Raw genomic sequence first — 22747 nt, 5'->3', positions numbered from 1 at the left:
GGAGCAGGAAAGAGACCATAAACAATACATTTTCTTCCTCGAAATATATTTGTCACTTTCAGCTTGCTTTCTTCCATGCCAAGAAGACTATCAAAGGCAAGTTAGAATTGAACATGACAATGTTTTTCTCTTTCTTATGGAATGTTAACCTGGCAGACAGAATCTGCCCTGGCAGAAGAAAAAATTAATCATGTTTGATCTCTCACTTTACTGACCTCCGAGAATTATTCTTGTCATTTGTTTTCCACCGTTGTATTAACTGATCTAATATGCTTCAGTAATTTTCTTTTGTTTAATCATTTAGATTCCTGATGAAGAACCAGGGTAGTTAAATGATGATGCATTTGCGAAAGTCATGTGTACTCTGTATCTGACCACTGTTGTCAGGATGGGAAATCTCTGGTAGTTCAAGGGAAAATGCTAGACCTGAAGAATTAGGAACACACATGAAAGAAGGATTTTTATCTCTTTATCTGGGCACTTCTTAGAATGGAGCTGTGGGTGCATTTACCTAGGAGAGCTGAGGCAGAAACAGGATCACATGACTGTCAAGTCATTTAAGCTTTCTTGCCATTTACTGATTTGTATCTGATAATTTATTGAGTCTAGACAACTTCATGTACAGGATTAAAGGCATTGCCTTGATCACAGAACCTAAATTTCAACACCTTCTGAGGCTACTGGGGCATAGAAATTGTGCGACTGCGTTTGCTGCCAAGGTTACTCTCCTTAACACTAGGCAGAAATTGAAAACAAACTTGGAGTTTTTATTTCATCTCCTTCAGTGATGACAGTCCATAAGGTTGAAAAATGTACACTTTTGTGAGTTACACAAGTTCTTTAACCTATGACCTGTAACTGATTGCATGCACTTAACATTGTGTTTGGAAGCATGTTCCAAAAGGAGTTATTTTGAAGCTCGGTGTTCTCTCTTCTTCAAGTTCAATTCTTTTTCTATTCCAAGTTCCATTTGTGTGTTCAAATGACTACCTTTGCTTTCAGAAAAGTCATTCTAAGATGTCTTGAAACACTAATATGACATAGACCACATAAACAGTTTAGTTTTGCAGTGTATATGTTTCTCTTCTTTCAGAAGAAATGTTAAATGAACCTGTTACGTTTTGCTTTAAGGACTTAGACTTAGAAAACCCTTCAAACAGCATGACTTCTTTAGACAGGTAGTAATTTATTGTTAGGCATTCTGAAATGGTTTGCCTGGCAGAAATAAACGTACAATAAAATTATCCAAAAAGCATTCAGGAGAGTGTTTTGATTCAACGATTGACAGGAAAATTTAGAATTTGAATATTTTGTGAATTGTAGTGGCATCTTAAGCATTTGAAGGGATATGATGACAAATCAAATGGAAAGGAATTTTGATATTAGTATGGAAAATGTGCAGTTATGTAGAAGATACTGAAGGTATTGAAAAAAGACTTCAACAAGGAACTGAAAATAATATTTAAAATCCATGAATGTCAAGGACACTTGGTGATTGACAAGTATTAATAGAACTATTAAAGATGTTTTGTAGCAATTGCACATGACATATTTCAGCATTTCTCCAATGATTTTAATACAATTTTTTTTGTCCATTTGCTGATTGAGGTTTAGCAGATGATATGTAAAAAGCCAAAAGGCTATATGATAGGAAAAGCTTTTTAATTGTCTAGCTGCCAATATTTTAAAATATATATACACATGTATATACATACATACATGTTTTATATATATATATAATATAAAGCATTTTAAAACTTTGTACACAGAGAGAGAGAGAGAGAGAGAGACCCACATTCCAGAAAATAAATCAGCAAGATAGGTTGTGATTTTATAACTGGTAGGAAAGACAAAGGCATATCTGATTGGAATATCACACACTAAAAAAAAAAGAGTTGTACATTTATCTATATCGGACAGAACTAGACTCTTTGAATCATAATTTTATATGCTTTTTTTTTCTAGGAAGGAATGTGAGAAAACACTTTTATTTTAGGGGACCAACACTATACTTTTCTACAAAGGAATATTTAAGTAGTAGAAAATCAACACAATGTTAATATGAATAAGAGTCCAGTGTCGGAGTAGAGATGTTATAAAGATTAATTAATTGAAATTTCTTTAACATTTATCTATTCCAGGATTTCTCAGCCCTGAAAGTCAAGTATACAGTCAATGTTTCTCAAACATTGTGAGCATTGGAATCACTGGAGAAGCTTCTTAAAAATATTTTTGCTTGAGTTCCACCCTCAAAGAATTTTATTCAGTATATCTCGGCTAGGCTTCAAGAACCAGTATTTTTAACAATATTCTTTGCCCTACTCCCTAAATGTGTTATGATGTACAACAAAGTCTGAGAACTATTGGAACAGACAACATACACACACTATGATAGGATACTGTGGGACTTGCATGATAGGACATTAATTTCTTTAAAATGTCAGCACTTATCTGAAGTCTATGGTCCACATGAAGTACTTTTTTCTAGATTTTGCTTCCAGATTATTTTGCTTTTTACTTTTTCCATAATTCCTCTAAGAGATATTCAAAATGTATTTAGCTCTCACATGTTTAATTTATGAAAGGACCAAATTATTAGGATTGGGTTACTTCTATTAATGGCTTCATTTTAACCTGTTACGCCTTTCTTTTGGCTTTGGTGGCAGGTGAAAAAAAATCACAGCTGTCTGTAATACACAAAATTTGTACATGGACAGATATTTAAGCCAAGAGAAACAGTATTGAAAGATGCAAGGTGTTCGCATGTTCTCACTCATAAGTGGGAGCTAAACAATGAGAACATATGGGCACAGGGAGAGGAACATCACACATGGGCCTGTCAGGGGGTGAGGGGCAAGGGGAGGGATAGCATTAGGAGAAATACCTAATGTAGATGGTGGGTGGATGGGCGCAGCTAACCACCATGGCACATATATACCTGTGTAACGAACCTGCATGTTCTGCACATGTATCCCAGAACTTAAAGAATAATTTTTTTAAAAAAGAAAGATGCAAGATGTTATATTTAAAGTGCCATAACTTCTCCACCACTGCATTAAACATACACATTAATATTCCCTTCCGACTGGCTATTTGCCCTCAAATCACTATCCTATTAATTGGCAAGAACTGAAGACAAAGGATTTTTAATAGGCTTGCAGCAAGGCTGATAACGGTGCAAAATAGCTAGGCCAATCCTTTGGGTGGAGACTAACAGTTTGTGAAGAGAGTGCTAGCTTCGGTTGGATAGCCCTGATTGTTTGAAGCATGAAAAAAAGATGGTATAATTGATGTGATCAGGCCACATTTTAAGGTATACATGATGGGAAGACAAAGAGATGGGGTTGCTGACCATAAGCCTAGGGCCAAGTGACATATGAACAAGTTATTGGGAAGGCTATGTAAGATCTGTTTTGAGAGGTGACCTAGTGTGTTCAATATAGCCACAGACTCCAGAGCTAAGTACAGGAGTTTCAATCACAGATCTGTCACTAGCTATCTGACCATTGACAAGTCACTTATTCTCTCTGGTCATCATTTTCCTTTTTTGTCAATTATAGATAATAATAATACTTACCTGTATTAGTCAGTTTTCATGCTGCTGATAAAGACATACCTGAGACTGGGCAATTTACAAAAGAAGAGGTTTAATGGACTCACAGTTCCACGTGGCTGGGGAGGCCTCACAATCATGGCAGAAGGTGATAAGTAGGTCTCACATGGTGGCAGACAAGAGAAGAGAGCTTGCTCAGGAAAACTCCCCTTTATAAAACCATCAGATCTCATGAGACTTATTCGGTGTTATGAGAACAGCACAGGGAAGACCTGCTCCCATGATTCAATTACTTCCCACTGGGTCCCTCCCACAACACATGGGAATTGTGGGAGCTACAATTCAAGATGAGATTTGGATGGGGGCACAGCCAAACCATATCACTACCTCAGAGGAGTTTTATATGGGTTGAATAAGTTGATACCTCTTTCAACTGAGGTAGAGTAAATAATAAATATTCTCAAATGTCGAACACATATTGAGAGTAGGAACTATTTGAGATGGAAACATTACCATTAAAACAAGAATGGTTTCTATGAATGCCACATCTAAAATTATGTATATTGGAATTCTTTTATTTATTGAATCATTTATTTATTGTATGGACGTTTATGATTATTTATTATGTGCTTATTGTACTTGGCAATGTGCTAAGCACTGGGGAGAAAAAGGTGGATTAGACGCCCTCACAGTAAGGTGTTAGGAAACATGCCTTATAGTCATAATAACTGTGGTACCTTGTTATTAAAAGGGAGTTACTTCAGTGAATTAATTAACTTTTAAAATTAGTGAATATTGGAGGCTTAAGGAAGTCCCAGCCATTTACTGCCCCCAGCTTCCCACCTTTTTCTCACTGGAGTATCTAACTAATAAATAAGTTGAAGGAGTAAATTATATGGAGTTCAAGATATTCAATATAATGTAATGAAATTGAACAATGTGGCTTCTATAAGGAAGCTTCCTAGTACCGAACTCCAGAATTAGTGAGACTTACCTAAGTCACAGTAAGTGCTGCACAACACATGCCTCTCCTGTAAGGAAAGGCTGTTGTCTCTTAATTTATCATACGACTTAGAGAAATTGAGAACACAGTTTCTTTATGGGGAAAAGAAGAGGGGAGATGAGGTAGCTGGGCAGCATATTCCCTTCTTTTTCTTCCAAACTCACCAGTTATTTTAAGTCACTCCTAATTCCTTAGGGAACGGTAGGTTAGAGTGAAGAGAGAAGTGTTATGAGGAAGGATATCTAAAGACTGGCAAAAAGTTCCCCTCCCTGTTCTCTAACACTTTATTTTTAGTGTTTTAGTTTGCCAAACGTATTCTATCATTTATTCTGCTTGGTACACATATTCCTATTTTATAGTTTTCCTTTCTTTTCTCTTTGTTATCCACAGTTTAGGAATTTTATAAAAAGGGACTTTTGATTCTGGACCCAATGGAGTAAAGCCTCAGGAAAAAAAATACATTAAGCAACTAACATAAGAATTAAAGGTAGATAAAAGCAAGTGGACTAGGTACAGAACTTAGAACTGGAGGAATGATCTTGCAGTGAGTTTCCTGTTTATTTTTTATTCGTTATATTTTTTAACACCCTTCCTTCCCCACCAGCATGCTGCGGCAAATCCTGAGGAGAGGAGCCCCATGAACTCTCCTTGCCTTACACCAAGAAAGTGGCAACAAAGAGGTGGGACCTCCTCACTTCCCACTATCATCGCAGCAGCAAACACCGTAGGGTTGGGTCCTGTAAAATTGCCCAGCCTTATAGCCCTTCAGAATGCCAGTAAAAAGATGGACCCGCTCCACCTCCTCATTGGTGTGGAAGAGGCCTTATAAAGGGCAGAACACTGGCATCAGTGTGGGGAGGCTAACTTTCCATATTTCTAGTAAGAACACCTGGAAAGGCAAACCCTGGGAACCAAAGTCAGGGAAATGATAATAGAAAACAAGTAGCCAAAGGAAATGACCATTTAAATCTGCATTTAAAGTCTTGGACAACCCCCAAGTTGTTCAAATGGAATCAGCTCAACAAAAACTTTGAAAACTGAACTTCAGTGAAGACCAATGTCCAGGTTTCAGTTTGAACTCTGAGTGGCTCACACACTGGGCAAACCAGATATAATTGCGGATTCTTTGAAAATTAAATTGATATGGGAAAGATAAACCACAGAATATGGGCCAGGATATGTATTTACTGCCTGTTAAACAAAACAAAAAATTAATGTTCCACAGAAGATTTAAATAGGATCTAGTGCCTCAGGATATAATATTTGAAATGTCCCAGATACAGCCCCAACTATTCCATATACAAAGAATTAGAAAAATCTGAACAACTAACAGGCAAAAGAAAGTTAACAGACACCAACTACAAGAGAACTCAAAGGTTGGAATTATCAGGAAATAAACCTCTGAAGTAGTTATTTAACTGTGCTCCAACAAGTAAGGGCAAACATTCTTAAAAACAATGGAAAGATAGAATTTTCAGCAAAGAAATAGAAGCTATACCAAAAAAAAAAAAAAAAGAAAGACTCAAACAAAATTTTAGAACAGAAAACTAGAATAATAAAAATTTAAAACATCACTAGAAGGGCTCAATAGCAGAAAATAGATGTGAGAGGAAGCAATTAGTGAACCTGAAGGTATATCAATAGAAATTATTCAGTCTACACAATGAGAGGAACTGAAGAAGGAAGGGAGGGAGCCAGAGGGTTGGGGAGAGAGAGAGAAACAGAGCCTCAGGTATCTGTGGGACAATATCAACAGGTCTAAAATTCAGGGCATAAAAGGAGAAGAGAAAGTTGAATAAAACACAAACAAAAAACTCAAAGTGTATATGGAAGACTTAAATGACACTACCAGCCAGCTTTACCTAATTAACATTTATGGGACACTCCACCTCACAATAGCAGAATATATTGTTTTCAAACACAGATGGAACATTCACCACTAAGATAGTCCATATTATGAGTTACAAAGCAAACCTCATTAAATTTAAAATAATTAAAATTATTGAAAGTATGCTTTCTGATTATAACAAATTAAACTAGAAAACAGTAACAGAATTATATCTGGAAAACCCCCACATATTAAAAAGTTAAATAAAACATTACTACTTATCAATGGGTCAAAGTGGAAATCTCAAGGGAAAGTAGAAATAATTTTGAACAGAATAAAACTGAAAATATAACCAATCAAAATTTATGTGAATCAGGTAAAGCAGTGCATAGAGTGAAATTTATAGCATTAAAAATTTATATGAGAAAAGAAGAAATGTCTCAAATCAACAATTTAAGCTTCTGCCTAGCACAATGCAGAAAAAGATAAAATAAAAAAGCAGAAATCAATAAAATTGAAAACATAAAATCAATATAACCAAAAGCTGGTTCTTTTTTAGAAAATTAATAAAATTGACAAACCTTTGGTGAGATTGACCAAGAAAATATGAGAAAACACAAATGATCAACATCAAGAATGAAAGGGGGAATATTATCATGGATCCAAATAGGTTAGAAAATGATAGAGGAAATTATGAGCAACTTTATGCACATAAATCTACAGCTTAGATAAAATAGACCAATTTCTTTGAAGATGCAGATATCAAAGCTGAATTAAAAAGATAGATAATATGTCTTCCTGTAGCTATTGTAAAACATATTTCATAGGTAAAAGCCTTCAAAAAATTATTTCCAAGCTAAATGGTTTCACTGATGAACTCTACTAAATATTTAAGGAAGAAATAACATCAATTCTTCACAATCTCTCTTAGAGTTAGAAAAGGAGAAAACATTTTTTAGCTCACTTTGTGGCACCAATATTATTCTAATATCAAAGATAGCACAGGAGACGAAAGCTACAGATCAGTATTCCTCTTGAACACTAATAGAAAAATCTTCAACAAAGTATTAGTGAGTCAAATCCAGCAATATATAAAAAGAATAATAATTATGACCATGTGAACTTTATCCTGGGAAAATCTTAAGATATTAGAAACACCAGATTATTTAATACTCTAAAATTAATCAATGCTTGTAATCACATTAACAACAAAATGAATACATGATCATATCAATAGTTGCAGATAAAGCATTTGACAAAATTAAACATCCAATTGGTGACAAAACTCTCAGCCCACTTGGAATAGAAGGCAACATCTGCAATCTGTTAACGGACATCTGTGAGAATCCTACAGCTAACATTGTACTTAATGGTCAAAGACTGTTTTCTCCCTAAAATCAGAAACTAGGTAATGATGTCTGCTCTTACCAGTCCTGTTCAATATTTTATTAGAAATCTAGCAAATGCAGTTATGTCTAGAAAGTGAAATAAAAGACATTTTCCTTTTGATTATTTTCTTTCTAAATGATTAGAAAGAAAAATATATAACTATTCTATCTTGCAATGACATGATTGTCTGTATAGAAAAATCTTAAGGAATCTATTAAAAAACTACAAGAATTAATAATTGGGTTTAGCAAGGTTGCTGTATACAAAAGCAATAGACAAAATTCTATTTTATTTTTATACACTAGCAATGAACAGTTGGAAATTGAGATTTTTTTAAAAAAGCAGTAATATTTATGATAGTTTGCAAATGTAATAATGTAATGTAATGAGATAAATATAACAAAAGATGTACAGAATCTGTACGCTGAACATTAGTATACTTATGATATTAATAGCCAAACAATTTGTATCAGAATAGGTAAAGAACTCTCAGAACGCAAAAATTAGAAAATAAACAACTCAATTTGAAAAAAATAGGGAATAGATTTAAACAGTCACTTTACTAAAAACGATACACAAATGAGAAATAAGCAGGTGAAAAGATATTTTTCATAATTAGTCATTAGGGAACTGAAAATTAAAACCACCAGGAGATAGCATTTCACAGCTATTTACTTGGCTAAGTTTAAAAATACCCATAATACCCAGTGTTGATGAGGATGCAGAGCAAAGGGAACTCTCATACATTGCTGATAGGAATGCAAAATGGAAAATATTTTGGCATTTTTTTAAATAGCTGAATATATACTTATGCTTAGCTTTTTGAAAAAGTGCCAAAATATGACAAAAATTACTCATATAACTCAGTAACCTCACTTTTAGGTGCGCATATTAGAGAAATGAAAGTTCATGTTCACACAAAAACCTACACATAAATGTTTATAGCAGCATTATTAATGATCTAAAACCAGAAGTATCACAGATGTCCTTCAGTGGGTGAATGGATAAACAAAGTGTGGTGCATCTACATAATAAAATAGTAGTACCAGTGACAAGGATGAACTAGTACCAGTGACAAGGATGAACTATTGATACACTCCAGAACTTGGGTGAATCTTCAAAGAATTATGCTAAGGTCAAGAACTGAAACTCACAAGATTATATACTGTATGATTTTATTCATATAAAATTCTGGAAATGTTCCCCCTCTACCTTCTAGAAAAAAAGGAATAGAGAACAGAACTATGTTTACCAGGGTTTAGGATTGAGGAGGTTGTGAAAAAAAAAGTGGCAGTAGAAGAGATCTTTCTTGAATGCTGAAACTGTTTTGCATCCTCTCTATGGTGATGGTTAAAGAATCAATATATGTAAAAAACTCACAGAACTAACTGTACATCAAAAATGTGAATTTTACTGTTTGTAAATAGAGTTTCATCTGAGTCATCATCACTGTCTCATGCAGAATTTAAAATAACTCCATGTACTTTCAACTCTATAATATAATCTGTAGTTCTATGCTAAAGAAGTGTTTCAATATTTTACTCTTTTATTAATATGTTTTAATATTTAGCTGAGAATTTAATAGATGGCCCAAAGGATAATATGACAACTAATAGCTTTAAATTCTGGTGTTTTCAAGGATTTTAAGCCCCCAGTATCCCTTCTTCATATACTAAATTATCCAGTATGCATTTTAATTGAAATGATAATTTATCTAACGTTATCAATAATTTATCTTCAGTAATGCTTTCTTTAAACTAGAATAATATGAAAATTCTTTCATATTCTTCTTAGTATCTTTTTCTCCACCTTTCTAAATTTGTTCTGACATATAAACTTTTATTACTACCAGAGAAGACTTAGATGAGAGGTTTACTTAAATTGAGTGGATGTGCTAATATTTCTTTGAAATAAAAAAGGTGTACTGGAATGTTCCACCCATAAAAGCAATACTTTTTCAAAACTAGAAATCAGTAGAGTTATATTTTCACAAACTTCTAATGAGAGGTTCAAGACCAATTAGATGTCATAAACTGAAGAACCTGAAATTTTGCAAGCTAACAAGATAGGCTGCCATAGTTTAGATGCCTTTTGCCAGTCTCCAATCAGCAAGGTCATCAGTCACAGAGAATTGTAGCTCAAGGAACGCATAGTTTTGGGGCTCTGAAAGTAGATAGTGTGTTTCAACTTGATGTACAGGCTTCAGTTCAACCTATTGGTTGGTCCCCATTCAAAGGGTAATTATTTGCAGATTAGCAGATAAAAATGATAACACGAGGCACATGTTGTCTTCAATATCCAGGAGTATAGTAAAGTGCTGTCTTGTTTTTGGTGGGAGAAGGGGAGAGGTAAAGAGACAATAGTTTTTCCTTTACTGCTGGAGACGTCAAGTGCTGTAAACCTGCCCACATGGTTCCAAGAGTTTCCTTGGTGAAGTTGCCTCCTCTGAATTTCGTTGGAGTTTATCTACAACCCCTACTGATAGAGGTTTGCTAACATGACAGTCAGGGCTATACAGACTGAGGGTTCTGATTTGCCAACCCACAGGACATCAACTACAGGGTGAAAGCTTTAGACAACATGGGGTAGAGGCTCTTGAGCTAAACCCTAACCCCTCATTGGTGGCAAATAACAGTGGCGTTTAAGTGCCTTAGCAAAACATTGGAAGCCTGGCCGCAAACATGCAAATTGGTCTTGGTAATCAGGTGCCAGTGGCTAAGAAATAAGGCATTGTCAATGCCCAAGGCAGCATACCAAGTGCTGTCAGTCTGTGCGATGGATTAGGTTCAGTCACAATGTCTGAAACAGTTGGAGCTATGGGAGTAAATACTGATTTAATTGGTGACAATGCCACTCTAACATTCAGCTGGCACTTTCACTTGCCATATAGGCAGTTGCATTTTTTTTTACCACCCTTGCTGCTTTTAAGTCTTTAATCACAGAGTGGCAATTTCTCTTTTTTTCTCCTGGGATTCTATACTGTTTCTGTTGGAATAGCTTGGAGGGAACCGGGAGCTGGATTGGAGAGCCACTTAGATATTTCCCTAGCATGTCCCTAGGAAGACACAGTACAGATAAGTATTCAGAGTCCAAGCATGTGAAACATCAATGCCAATTATACATTCAGCAGTGAAAACTACAACATTGAATTGACAACACAGTATGCCCCTTGAGGACAGGGAGATCTTGGCCCTACCCCTAGTTGGCTTTCTCTTTAATGTGGTTAAGTTTGGATTAGAGGAGAGAGGACAGGGGTCACATAGGGAGACAATGACTTGGCTCCAGTAAGCAAGTCATGTTTACTTTCCATTTCGTGTGGTGCAGCAGCTTTGTGTGGCTAAACCAAATGAACCCCCAATGTCTTTGATCCAATCAAAACCCAGTATGAAGCAGCAAGGTCATCATAACTAACACCCTCAATTTCTACTTTGGAGACCCTCGAGCTGCATTGGTTTCTATTTGGGGTTTCCAGGTTTATATCCTTTGTCTGACTTGGTCTTGATTCTCATCAAGACAATTTTTATAAAGGAGTCCACCTTACTCTGGGGTATTTGCTGCCACCTCACCAAGGTAGCTTCTCTTAAATTCTTACTTTGTTTCAACACAAGAAATAGGGGAGATTTTCAAAGCAGCAGGGCTGACAGCAAGAATTTCTCCAGATTTTCTTAAAACAGTTTCTCATTCTCTAGTGAGTTACTTTCATCAACATTGCAAACCCAATCCAGGACACTAAGAGTCTGAATAGTAGTCAATGCCTCCTCCATGACTTCTCACACGTTTGCCTGTCTCAGAGAAATCTCCCCAAACAGGGCAACAGTCTCCTAAAGAAGCCAGGATCAAGTGAAGACATCTCTGGGACATTTTACTGTTGCCTTTGAATGGATCTAAGATTGTCATGATAGACTGTGGGAGGGGCTGGGTCATACACAGCAGAGCTGTTGCCATCTTTTCTTAACAAGCATTGTGCATACCCACCCTCCTCAACCCTCATCTCCCAATTGAATCAATCAGAGTTTCAATGATTTGCCTGCTTTTCTCTCCATAATGCTCACAAATTTCTCTCCTTGCACACTTAGTGTGTGTTCCTCTCAGTAACTTGCCTAACAGGAAACAAAATATTATGCTCACTCAGGATGAATCTTATATTATAATAAGGTGGACCTAAAGCTCACTGTTAGATTGACTAGGAAGTCTCCTTGCTCTCCCATAGGCAGCTGTCTTTGAACTAACTTCATGCTGTCCAATCTGCAGTCATTTCCCTAACTTCTCCTCATTAACAGGCAATAAAGTGGAGGACCATTTTGTGCACAGTTAACTGTACAATTTGATTAAATATTCGATATTGATCAGTTTGGTGGGGGCAAGGGAAACACAAAGAGATAGCAGTTTTTCCTTTCCTTTTCCATCTCTGCTATCTTTCCCTCTGGCTTAATATGGAGATAATTGATTCTGTTTTCCTGTTAAATCACACAGACTTATGTTTAAAAGGAATCTGGGGAAAGAAAGAAATCATAAATTTCAATTTCCAGAGGGAAGAATTCACTTTTACCTAAAATAATTTAATCAAAAGAAGATTGAGACATTAAACTCATGTATTTTTGAAAAAAAAATATGAGGGGGTTGTTCGATATTGAAGTCTGAGAAGAGCTTAATAGTTTCTAATTGTTCCTGAAATGTCTGGATGAATTCTGATTAAATTTGCCACAGGCATAGGCATCAATGGAAGAAAGCAAGATATAAGACACTGGACAACTTACAAAGAAAGGTCAGTCTTTCATTTCTCTGCATTTTCTCAGTACGTGCATTTGAAATTCTTGTCGAGTTAGTTTTGGTATACTAATGTGGAATAGAACCTCCAGGTTGAAAGCCCAGGCTTGGAAATTTGATAGACCTAGCCATAAGTTCCAGCCACATCACTTGCTCTTATGGTTTTATACAAATTTCTCAATCTTTTTACACCAAAATTTCTTTATCTCTAGCTCTGCGGCTATATGCAATTTATATGATTGTTGTGAGGATTACAGGATGAGATAATATATGTGTGTAATTAGTACAGTGTTTAGCACATGGAATTTAAATTAGTGATACCCACTATTATTATTAAAAGATGAAGATCATAACAAAATTTTTCTTTGGTCTTACAAGGGTAGATAGATGTAGGACAGGATTAACTAGTTTGAAGAATGGTAGCTTCCTACATAGCATAAATTCAGAAGTCAAGAATTCTCTTCCAAATAACTGTTTATAAGACTGATTTCTGGAATTCCATTATTAGAATTTTATTATGCTAAGATTAAGGTATCAAAAATGCTTTTTAAATATAAAATCATTGGTAGGTGGTAGCATATTACTTTTTTGGTCCGTTTAATCGCAGGAAACCGGATTTGATTCTACCCTTTCCTGAGAGTAAACAGTCAGGAAAGAGGAGAGGCAATAAGCACTAGGAAGTTATACATAAGGAAGAGTTGCTTCAAGGAGGAGAAAGCAGGGAGTGAGGAAGTGAAGTTTATTTAAAGCTAAATTTCACCACCTTCATAATTTAGCCAAAGTTCAGCTCTATTTCAGAAGAATTAATATTATAAAGAAATATGCTAGTTAGTCAAAGGATTGAAGAGTTAATACAATTTCATCATTTTTCAATTAGTGTTTAAGTCTTTTAATTCCACAGAAGTAACTATAAATTTTGAATGAAATTTTGGATTTTCACATTGCTGAAGTAATACAAGTTAATTACATCCTTGTTAATGATCTATTGCTATGATTTTCCTTCATGCATGCAAATCAGGCATGGAGTTTTATTATCTTCCATGGCCTGTTGGGATGACCCATCACACTCAGGAAACTTTCTAATTTTTCTTTCCTGCGTTAGATTTTCTCTGTATGCCTTGGTTTAAATGTAGTCTATTTACTAATGCATGAGATTCTTGGTATTACAAAACCAACAAGTTATCATATATTTTCATGATAATAGCTATTTGTTTTGATCTTCAAAGAGTCTTAGGAACTATGTATACAATTCCTCAGTTACTGCGGAAAACATCTCACTGTACCCATGAAAGGTGTCTACTTTTCCTCAGCTTGAATGCATTCAAAATATAAGGAAAGTACTCTGGCAAGGCAACTTCTTCTGTTGTTGGGCAGTTCTGAAGAAAAGCTCTTTCTTACATTGAGCCTGAATCTGCTTCTTGATTACAATTCTGATTTTTGGCACAGGAGGGAAGAAAGTTTTTCACTTTGCCACATGATTGCCATTTGAGTAAGTTGCCCTCTTTTGGTCTGCAATGCACACAAATAGACACACACACACACACACACACACACACACACACACACAGAGGTCCTCAATCAGACTTATCTTCATGCTGAATATCTTCATGTACTCATATTATATGATTTCCAGGATTCCAGGCATTTCACTGCTTGATTTTTCTCCTCTGAAAGGCAAGGTATCTAGGGTGACCATATGTCCTGGTTTTCCAGGGACGATTTCCTTGTTCAGATGTAAATAGTAATAATGTTCTCTTTCACCTTTAATAATGTTCTTGTTTTAACAATAAATTGTAATGTGCCTGTTGTGCAAATAAGGATGAATTGCAAAATACCACTCACACAAGGCCTACCGGTGTAGTGTTCTGGAACATGCAGTGGTACTGGATCAGTAACAGATTTGCGGGCATGTCTTCCACACCTTCCACAATCGTTCTTTTTAGCACAGTGCACAATGATCTATTAGATTTGTTCATCAGACTCCAAAAGAGAGATTCTTGTCTCTTAGGTTATGGACTTTTAAACTGAATAATTTAAAAGGGGACAAGCACTTCTTTAGTGTGATTGAATCTGGGGTACAAAACTATATGACCTGGCAGGACATTGGCTACAACCTTACTGTCACCTGCATGTGTTTCAGGTTGGGCCTCTTGCCTGGCTTTTTCAACGACCTGGGGGCCACGCATTGCAGTTGACTGTGATTGATTGCCTTAATCACTGGGCTGTAGGCAATTCCCATGGAGTTTTGCAAAAGATCACCTCTTTTTATGTGAGACTAGCTTTCAGAGGATCAGTCAAGACAACCTTTCCTCTCAATTCTCCCTCTTCTCCCCAAACTAAGAAGCAGCGTCTAGGCATTATGAGCTATCATTTTAATCGATAAGAGTTGTGTGACTAGCCACAGTGTCACTGTGGTTGACACTGGAGGACAGTTAGAAATGGCTGAGTAAGTACTTCCAGAGGAATTCACGTTTACTTAAGGCAGAGTAGGAAGGGCCATTAATTTGAATAGCCCTGGAGATATCTAGTTGCAAAAGTATAACAGGGGCATTATTTGTACCTCAACATGGAGAATGAGAAAAGACCATCACAGGCATCATTGCTTCCTGGTTTCTTCCAATGACCTGGGACTCTCTGTTATTACAGTGCTATTGTATCCTGGCCCTGATTATATCAGGGATGGGCTTACATGTCCATAATCGTGCATTTAAATTCCGCAGTCAAGGGTTCCATAAACAATCCCAGAAAAAAAAAATGGGCAAGAGGAGACCTGGATACCTACTGTTCATGATGTCTTCATGGAATTTTCTCCAAGGGATGCCGTCCCAGCAATCTTGTGCCAATATTGCCTTGGCCACTTTCCCTTGTGTTGCAGACAGTTACTCTAAATTATACCTCATTTCAAAGATATAAAGAAGAAAAGCAAGTTAGATGGAGGAGACCATTTCTTGTTAGTTATTACCCTTTAAAGTACTTCTTTTATACCATATCTTCTTACGTATGCAATTATTGCTTAACTACTATGTGGAATAGTGGGGATTTCCCTCGACTTTAGCTTGCTCTGGGCTCTCACTGCCTTGCTGTGATATTTTGGATAAATCACTTAAGCTTTCTAGTTCTAATATTCTTTAAGTATAAAATAAGGAAGTATGGTGCAGGTCCACGACTGTCATTCTTTGAGGTTGAAAGCATGTCTTATTTGTATTTCCCTACTCATCCTCTACATAACACAATATATAGGTATGCTCTGTAAATATTTGCTAGATGAATAAAAAAATAAATGGACACCCCTCACATTTCTTCCTGTTGGTGTTTATGTGCTGTTTTAACCTGTTGAAATCATTCTAAATCTGATTCTCCATTTCATCATAAAAACTAGCTTTTCCTCCTTGGTATCATCTGCAGCTTAAATTATGCCTACCTTCTACATATTCATCTTAGTCACTGATACAAGGGTTTAGTAGACTAGATTGCTGTATGCATTTTTATTTGTATCATAGGATAGATGGGAAGTAACAAATATACAAATTGGCCCCTCCATATTCTCCAAAATCTTTGTATGTATTAGGAAAACCTATGAAGAAATAGAACATTCAATGGTTTGAACTGATTAAACTGAAAAATTACCAAGAACTAAGGAAATAACTGTTAAGATCGATTATTCATATGGAACATTATTAAAAATTAATTTGGTTCTTGCCTTTAATGTTGTGTTTGTTAACTTTATGTGCCAACTTGATTCGACTAGGCTATGGGATGCCCAGATAGATGGTAAAACATTATTATATTATTTCTGGGTGTGTTTATGATGGTGTTTCAGGAAAATATTAGCATTTGAATCAGTACACTGAGTAAAGATCTGTTCTCTCCAATGTGGACAGGCATTAGCCAATCCATGGAGGGCTCAGATAGCACAAAAAGGCAAAGTAAGGGCAAATTATTTTTCTGTCTTCTTGACCTTGGATATCCTTCTTCTGCCGTTGGACATTGGAGCTCCTGGTTCTTAGGCCTTTGGACTTGAAATAAATTCTACCACTGGCTTTTCTGATTCTGCAGCTTGCAGACAGTATGCTGTGGTACTTTTTGGTCTCCATAACTATGTAAAACAATTCTCATAATAAATTTTCTCTTATATAGCTATATATATCCTGTTGTCTCTGTTTCTCTGGAGAACCTGATTTATACAAATGTCTTGTCTAATTCTAAGTCTTAAGGGTGGGAGATGGTGAGGAGGGCATTGTTCTCTGTGTTCTAGTATCCTGATTCTAAAGGCATACCAGACCATTCTTAAATAAAGAAGAAAATAAGAAAAGGGGAAACATTAGCTTTTTATTGGGCTAAATTTTTTTCCAAATGTATAAAATGATATTAGACTATTAGTTAAAATAAACTCGAAAGAGCTAGACTAGTAGCACTGATCGATACTGCAAGGGTTAAACTCAGATAATTTTCAAAGTTTAACTTGTTATATAGAGGATAAAGAGTGAAACCAATAAGCCTGGAAAGTTGCAAGAGAGTTGTCAGCATCTGAGTCCTGGATGGTATGTCCCACTAAAAAGTGAGAAATATCTTTTATTATGTGAGCTTAAGTAAAAGCTTACATTACTATTAAGTGTGAGAGTTACACACACAGTTCAATAAGTAAAGAGAACAGTTTATGGTACACTTGGTTAATGCAGAATCACCAAATTTGAGGATTGAGAGGGACTTTTACAGTTATCAATTTAGGCAAGGATGTCATAAGAATTGTGCCACTTCCAAATTACGTTTATTTTTCTTCTTTTAAAAATTTATTTCAATTTTTGTGCCATAAGTTGTATGATTATAAAATAATTAGGTGCTGCTAAAATCTTGGAACAGGAAAAGGGTTCAGATTATCTCCTAGTTAACTCACTAACTTATGCAACTAAAAGATTGCTCAGAAATTAATGATAAACTTGGGGTCCAAACATAGAACTGTTTTACTTATTCCTCTTAAAAAATACAGAGATTACTGAATTTGGTGTTAAGATAATTTAGATTGGCAACTCTGCACTTATAATTCTTGTACTTTAAGCTCTGTGTTGTTGGGCCAATGGCTTAAACTTTTAAATGTAACTTCCTTTAGTGAGGCTAAATATGGCTTGCAGAGAGTCAAATGAGACCAAGCAACAATACAACAATGACACTGCTGGTGACAAAGATATCAACATTTATTTAGCTCTTCCACAGGTATTGTGCAAAGTGTTTTAAACTTGTTTTAAGACTTAATTCTTGGCTGGGCACAGTGGCTTATGCCTGTAATCCCAGAACTTTGGGAGGCTGAGGCAGGCAGACCACCTGAGGTCAGGAGTTTGAGACCAGCCTCACCAACATGGAGAAACCCCATCTCTACTAAAAATACAAAATTAGCAGGGCACTGTGGGGTGTGGTGGCTCATGCCTGTAATCCCAGCTATTCGGGAGGCTGAGGCTGGAGAATTGCTTGAACCTGGGAGGCAGAGGTTGCGGTGAGCTGAAATCGCACCATTGCACTCCAGCCTGGGCAACAAAAGCAAAACTCCATCACAACAACAACAACAACAACAACAAAACTTAATTCTTACAACAGTCATATAAGGTGAGGGCTATGGTCTGCATGTTTGTGGCTGCCCACCTCCCTGCTTCCCACAAATTTGTATGTTGAAATCCTATTACCTAAGGTGATGGTATTAGAAGCTGGGTCCATTTGGGAGGTTATTAATTCATGGGGGCTCTGCCTTCATCAGTGAGAATAATGCCTTTATGAAAGAGTTATCAGAGAGTTGCCTTGTTCTTTCTGATATGTGAGGACACGGCTAGAAGGCATCATTTATGAACCAGGAAATGGGCTCTCACCACACCCAAATTTTCCTTGATCTTGGACTTCCCAGACTCCAGAATTGTGATAAATAAATTTCTGTTGTTTCTAAATTACCCAGTTTGTGGTGTTTGGTATTGTTGTAGCCACTCAAATTGACTAAAACAGTGGGTATTATTAGAGTTGAACTTTGGACAAGGTGGGGGTTAGGAGGGCTTACTCCCTGCATAGTCCAAAATCTGCACATAACTTTTGACACCCCAAAATCTTAATGATTAATAGCTAAATGTTGACTAGAAGCCTTACTGATAACATAGTCAATTAACACATATTTTATATATTACATGTATTATATACTGTATACTTAACGATAAAGTAAGCTAGAGAAAGGAAAATGTTGTTAGGAAAATCATAAGAAGGAGAACATATATTTACTGTTTAGTAAGTGGAAGTGGATCATCATATAGATCTTCATCCTTATCATCTTCACATTGAGTAGGCTGAGGAGGAGAAGGAACAGGAAAGGCTGGTCTTGGTCTTGCCTGTCTCAGGGTGGCAGAGGTAGAGAAAGTCTGTGTATAAGTGGGCCAGCATGACTGAAACCAATGTTGTTCAATGGTCAACTATATTTTCACATATGTGAAAAAAACTTAAAAATTCAAGGGGATATATTGATGCAAATTATTATTAGGAGTATTATATTTCATCTGAATGAAAAAGATCATGTTTTATGTTGGGAATCCCCACCCAACTGTCATATATTTTGAGGGTACTAAACGAGGTCCTTTGGGTAAATAAATGTTATGCTTTTTAATAGCTATATAAGAAAAAACAGAAGCATGACATCTTATTTTAAAATAACTTTTCTAGAAAAGTTTATTTATGTACATCTATATCACACATATGTATACATATTTTTTTCCTGCGTTGAATAAAGTGGAGGCTATCAGTGGTCACCAAATATTTATGTGATCTCCTACATTTTCTAGAACTCTGACAGGTAGGATAGAAAGATGTAATCAATCCTGGCTAATGAAATGTGAGCAGAATTAATGTATATCATTTCTGGGTCAAGTAGTTAAGAAGTAGATATGTCTCCCCCATTTTTCTTTTCTCCTGCGGTCATGATCTTGGAGGACATATGTTCCAGATGGTATAATAATAAAATGGAGGAGGGAATCTTGACTTGCATTGAACTTGACTGAGTTGCAGTAAGCCACTGAGATATTAGTATTTATTTGTTATTACGGCATAGACTTGCCGATTCTAGCTAACACAGTGCACTGTGTCTTACTCATAATTATATCTTCTCCTGAATGATAATATTTATTCACCTAATGAATCTGGTTTAGTACCCTCAAAATATATGACAGTTGGGTGGGAATTCCTAACATAAAACATAATATTTTTATTTAGATGAAATATAATACTTCTAATAATAGTTCATATCAATACATCCCCTTGAATTTTTAAATTTTTTTCACATACATAAAAATATAGTTGACCCTTGAACAACATAGGTTTCAGCTGCGCTGGCCCATTTGTACACAGATTTTCTCTGACTCTGCCACCCGTGAGACAGCAATACCAACCCCTCCTGTGCCTTCTCCTCAGCCTACTCAACGTGAAGATGACGAGGATGAAGACCTTTATGATGATCTACTTCCACTTACTAAACAGTAAATACATATTTTCTTCCTTATGATTTTCTTAATAACATTTTCTTTTCTTTAGCTTACTTTATTGTTAAGTATACAGTACATAATACATATAATATGTAAAATATGTGTTAATTGACTGTTCATGTTATCAGTAAGGCTTCTAGTCAATATTATGCCAGCATAATGTGATAAATGAAAGACCTGTTTGGTAAGTAAGAAATTTCTTACAAAGTAATATGAGTAATACAGTACAAGTAATACAGTAAGAACCCATAACTTTATAAAGTAAATATCTTAGATACAGATAGGCTAGATTTAATTGCTTGAAGCACTAAAGATCACATTCTTTCGAATCCCCGCATATCACTTCACTAACAAAAGATGATAGTATTTATTTGGCACACCTGGATAAATAGTCGTGTTTACTCAAGAGTTGGGGTGACTGGCCCGGGAGTTCGGTCTGCCTTAAGTCCTCTCAGGCATGCTAGGGTCTAAAGGATCAATATCTTCACTCATTTATGCCATCCTGTTTAGGAAATTTACCTAAAATCAGTCTAGCCAAGGGGCCTGATATGCTGTTTTATGATGCTGGTCCTAGAAAACAAATAGAAATGATTCAGATTTCAGCAAGTGTTTTCTTCCTGATTTAACTGTGCCAATTGAATTGAACAAATTTTGATTCTTCAGTTTCTTCATCTGTAAAATAAGGAATTAATCTCTAAGGCCCCTTCTGGCTCAAAAATTCTGTAATTCTTTATGAGCAAGGGAATATACTGCATAGTATGTGGAGCTAGCACAAACTGAAATGACTATTTTGTAATAATACAGTAAAACTGATCAATGCAGGCAGCTAAACCATGTAATTCAATCCCTGAAGTGGGTTTTGTTCAGTTTGGCTGTCTATAGTCATCACATAAATTGAGTGATTAGGTAACCATGGTCTCTGTATGAGAAGCCAGCAATCTGCAGTCGAGCTGTGGATTCTGAAGGGACTGCCCACATTTCACACAGATCATACACGCGCAAGGCTTATGCATATGAAAGTGCGGTGTATATCAAGCTCATGTATAGAAAAGTCACCAAGGGCTGGAAAAACTTGATTCACATGCTTACAAAGGAAAATGGTTTAAAACATATTTAATATTAAATTTTAAAAGCTGATAAAACACTCTGTGACTTGGAAAATTTCTGTTAACATGTTGTTTAGTTTCACGTTGAAACAATAAATATTATCTTATTGACTTAACTACTTCTAAACTAGCAAAATATTTTAATAACAATTCATTATCATTTCAGAAATTCTGAAATGAAATTCTGAAATGAAATTCTGAATTCACTATAATTCAGAATTTTGCTGCACGTGAAAATGTTCCATATGCCAAGGTGCAGCCTGGCTAGTTATTTTACCCAGGTTTATAAGTGACATATATCGTTTTGTACTCTTTTCCCAAATTATATTAATAACTCTCTTATAGTTGTCACATATGGCAAACAGACCAGGAGCATAGCCCCTGTCTGTAGCATTTAATTAAAATGCATGTTTTGCTGGAGGATATTCAACATGGATAATGTTTCTCTTAAAGAAATAAAAGGCATATCACCAGTTGATTTTATGATCCTTAATTTAAAAATATGAAGTTAGCATGCTTATTTTCCATATTGACAAGCATATACCACATGTCCCTCTGAACTGTGATTCCCTTCCTCTTGCAGCTTGCTTTTTCTCCATTAAGCGACGTAAATCTCTCTCTCAGATAAGACCATGCTGGTGCACCGAGAGTTAATCCAATTAAAACAGTATAACTAAATAATAGGAAAATATTTGCTGCATATAGAAGGAAAATGACATTTGAGAACTCATTTATTAGATTGACGAACTGAGACGTCTGATGCAGTGCTCTCCTGATATGCCTGGCTGGTAGTGTGGGCTTCAGTTCCTGGGTTAGTTGACAGATTATGCCATGCCTCATTAAGGCGGACTTAACGCTGACTACATCTGTAGACTCTCTTGTATTTTTTGTTTTATGTTCAGTGTGAAGAATGTAAAGTGTTTGTGAGATTTCTTCTGAATATTCTTTCTGGATATTCAAATAAATGTGGTCACAGAATGACAGTTTCTCATTTAGGCCTCATGTTGTAGAGACAAACTTTATTAACACCCATTCTGGTGGTGTGCCTGCACCCATCTTATTCTTCTTTACACAATGTTTATCTTTGCTCCTTCCCTACACCCACCCTATGCTGTAGTCACATTGATTCCCCCCACCCTGCACCCCTCTCTCCCACTTCCTGATGATGCCTATTCATTTAAGACTTGAGTCCAAACATCTCCTTTGCTGTGAAGGTGGCTCCTGGAGTGATGGCAGTGGCGGTGACTGAAGGAGGCCTGAGGAACACTAGCACTGCCTTGGCACCGTGCATCATGATTTATTGCCTATACTGTCATTTAGCTTTTCACCTTTTATACTGTGTCTTCATTTGGCTTCTTTGAACTTTATCTTTTGCTTTTATCATCCCGCTCTTTAGCTAAAACCGTCCTTTTTTTTTTCATGAAGATTTAACTCTACCTTGACCATGAGATCATTCATTTACAACCTGACCCAGCTCTGGTGCCTGACTAATGACTTGTGCTTTGTCATCTCACTTCCTAAAACTCTGCCTCTACTTTGGTTCATGATAGGTGATACCTGTTCCCTTTGGTTTTCTTGACTGAGGAGGTTACCCATGAA

The 22747-nt window shown here is 36.0% G+C and overlaps 1 protein-coding gene across 1 annotated transcript in view; it reads left to right on the top strand.

The window, feature by feature from the left end:
* Positions 1-22747, top strand: part of LOC100996032 (uncharacterized) — a 426340-nt gene that overhangs the window by 183205 nt on the left and 220388 nt on the right. The window lies entirely within an intron of this gene.

The sequence above is a fragment of the Pan paniscus genome, chromosome 2 (assembly GCF_029289425.2).
Source record: "Pan paniscus chromosome 2, NHGRI_mPanPan1-v2.0_pri, whole genome shotgun sequence".
NCBI classification, from domain to species: domain Eukaryota; kingdom Metazoa; phylum Chordata; class Mammalia; order Primates; family Hominidae; genus Pan; species Pan paniscus.
The sequence above is the reverse complement of the archived record's forward strand: the minus strand, read 5'-3'. Positions and strand labels throughout refer to the sequence as shown.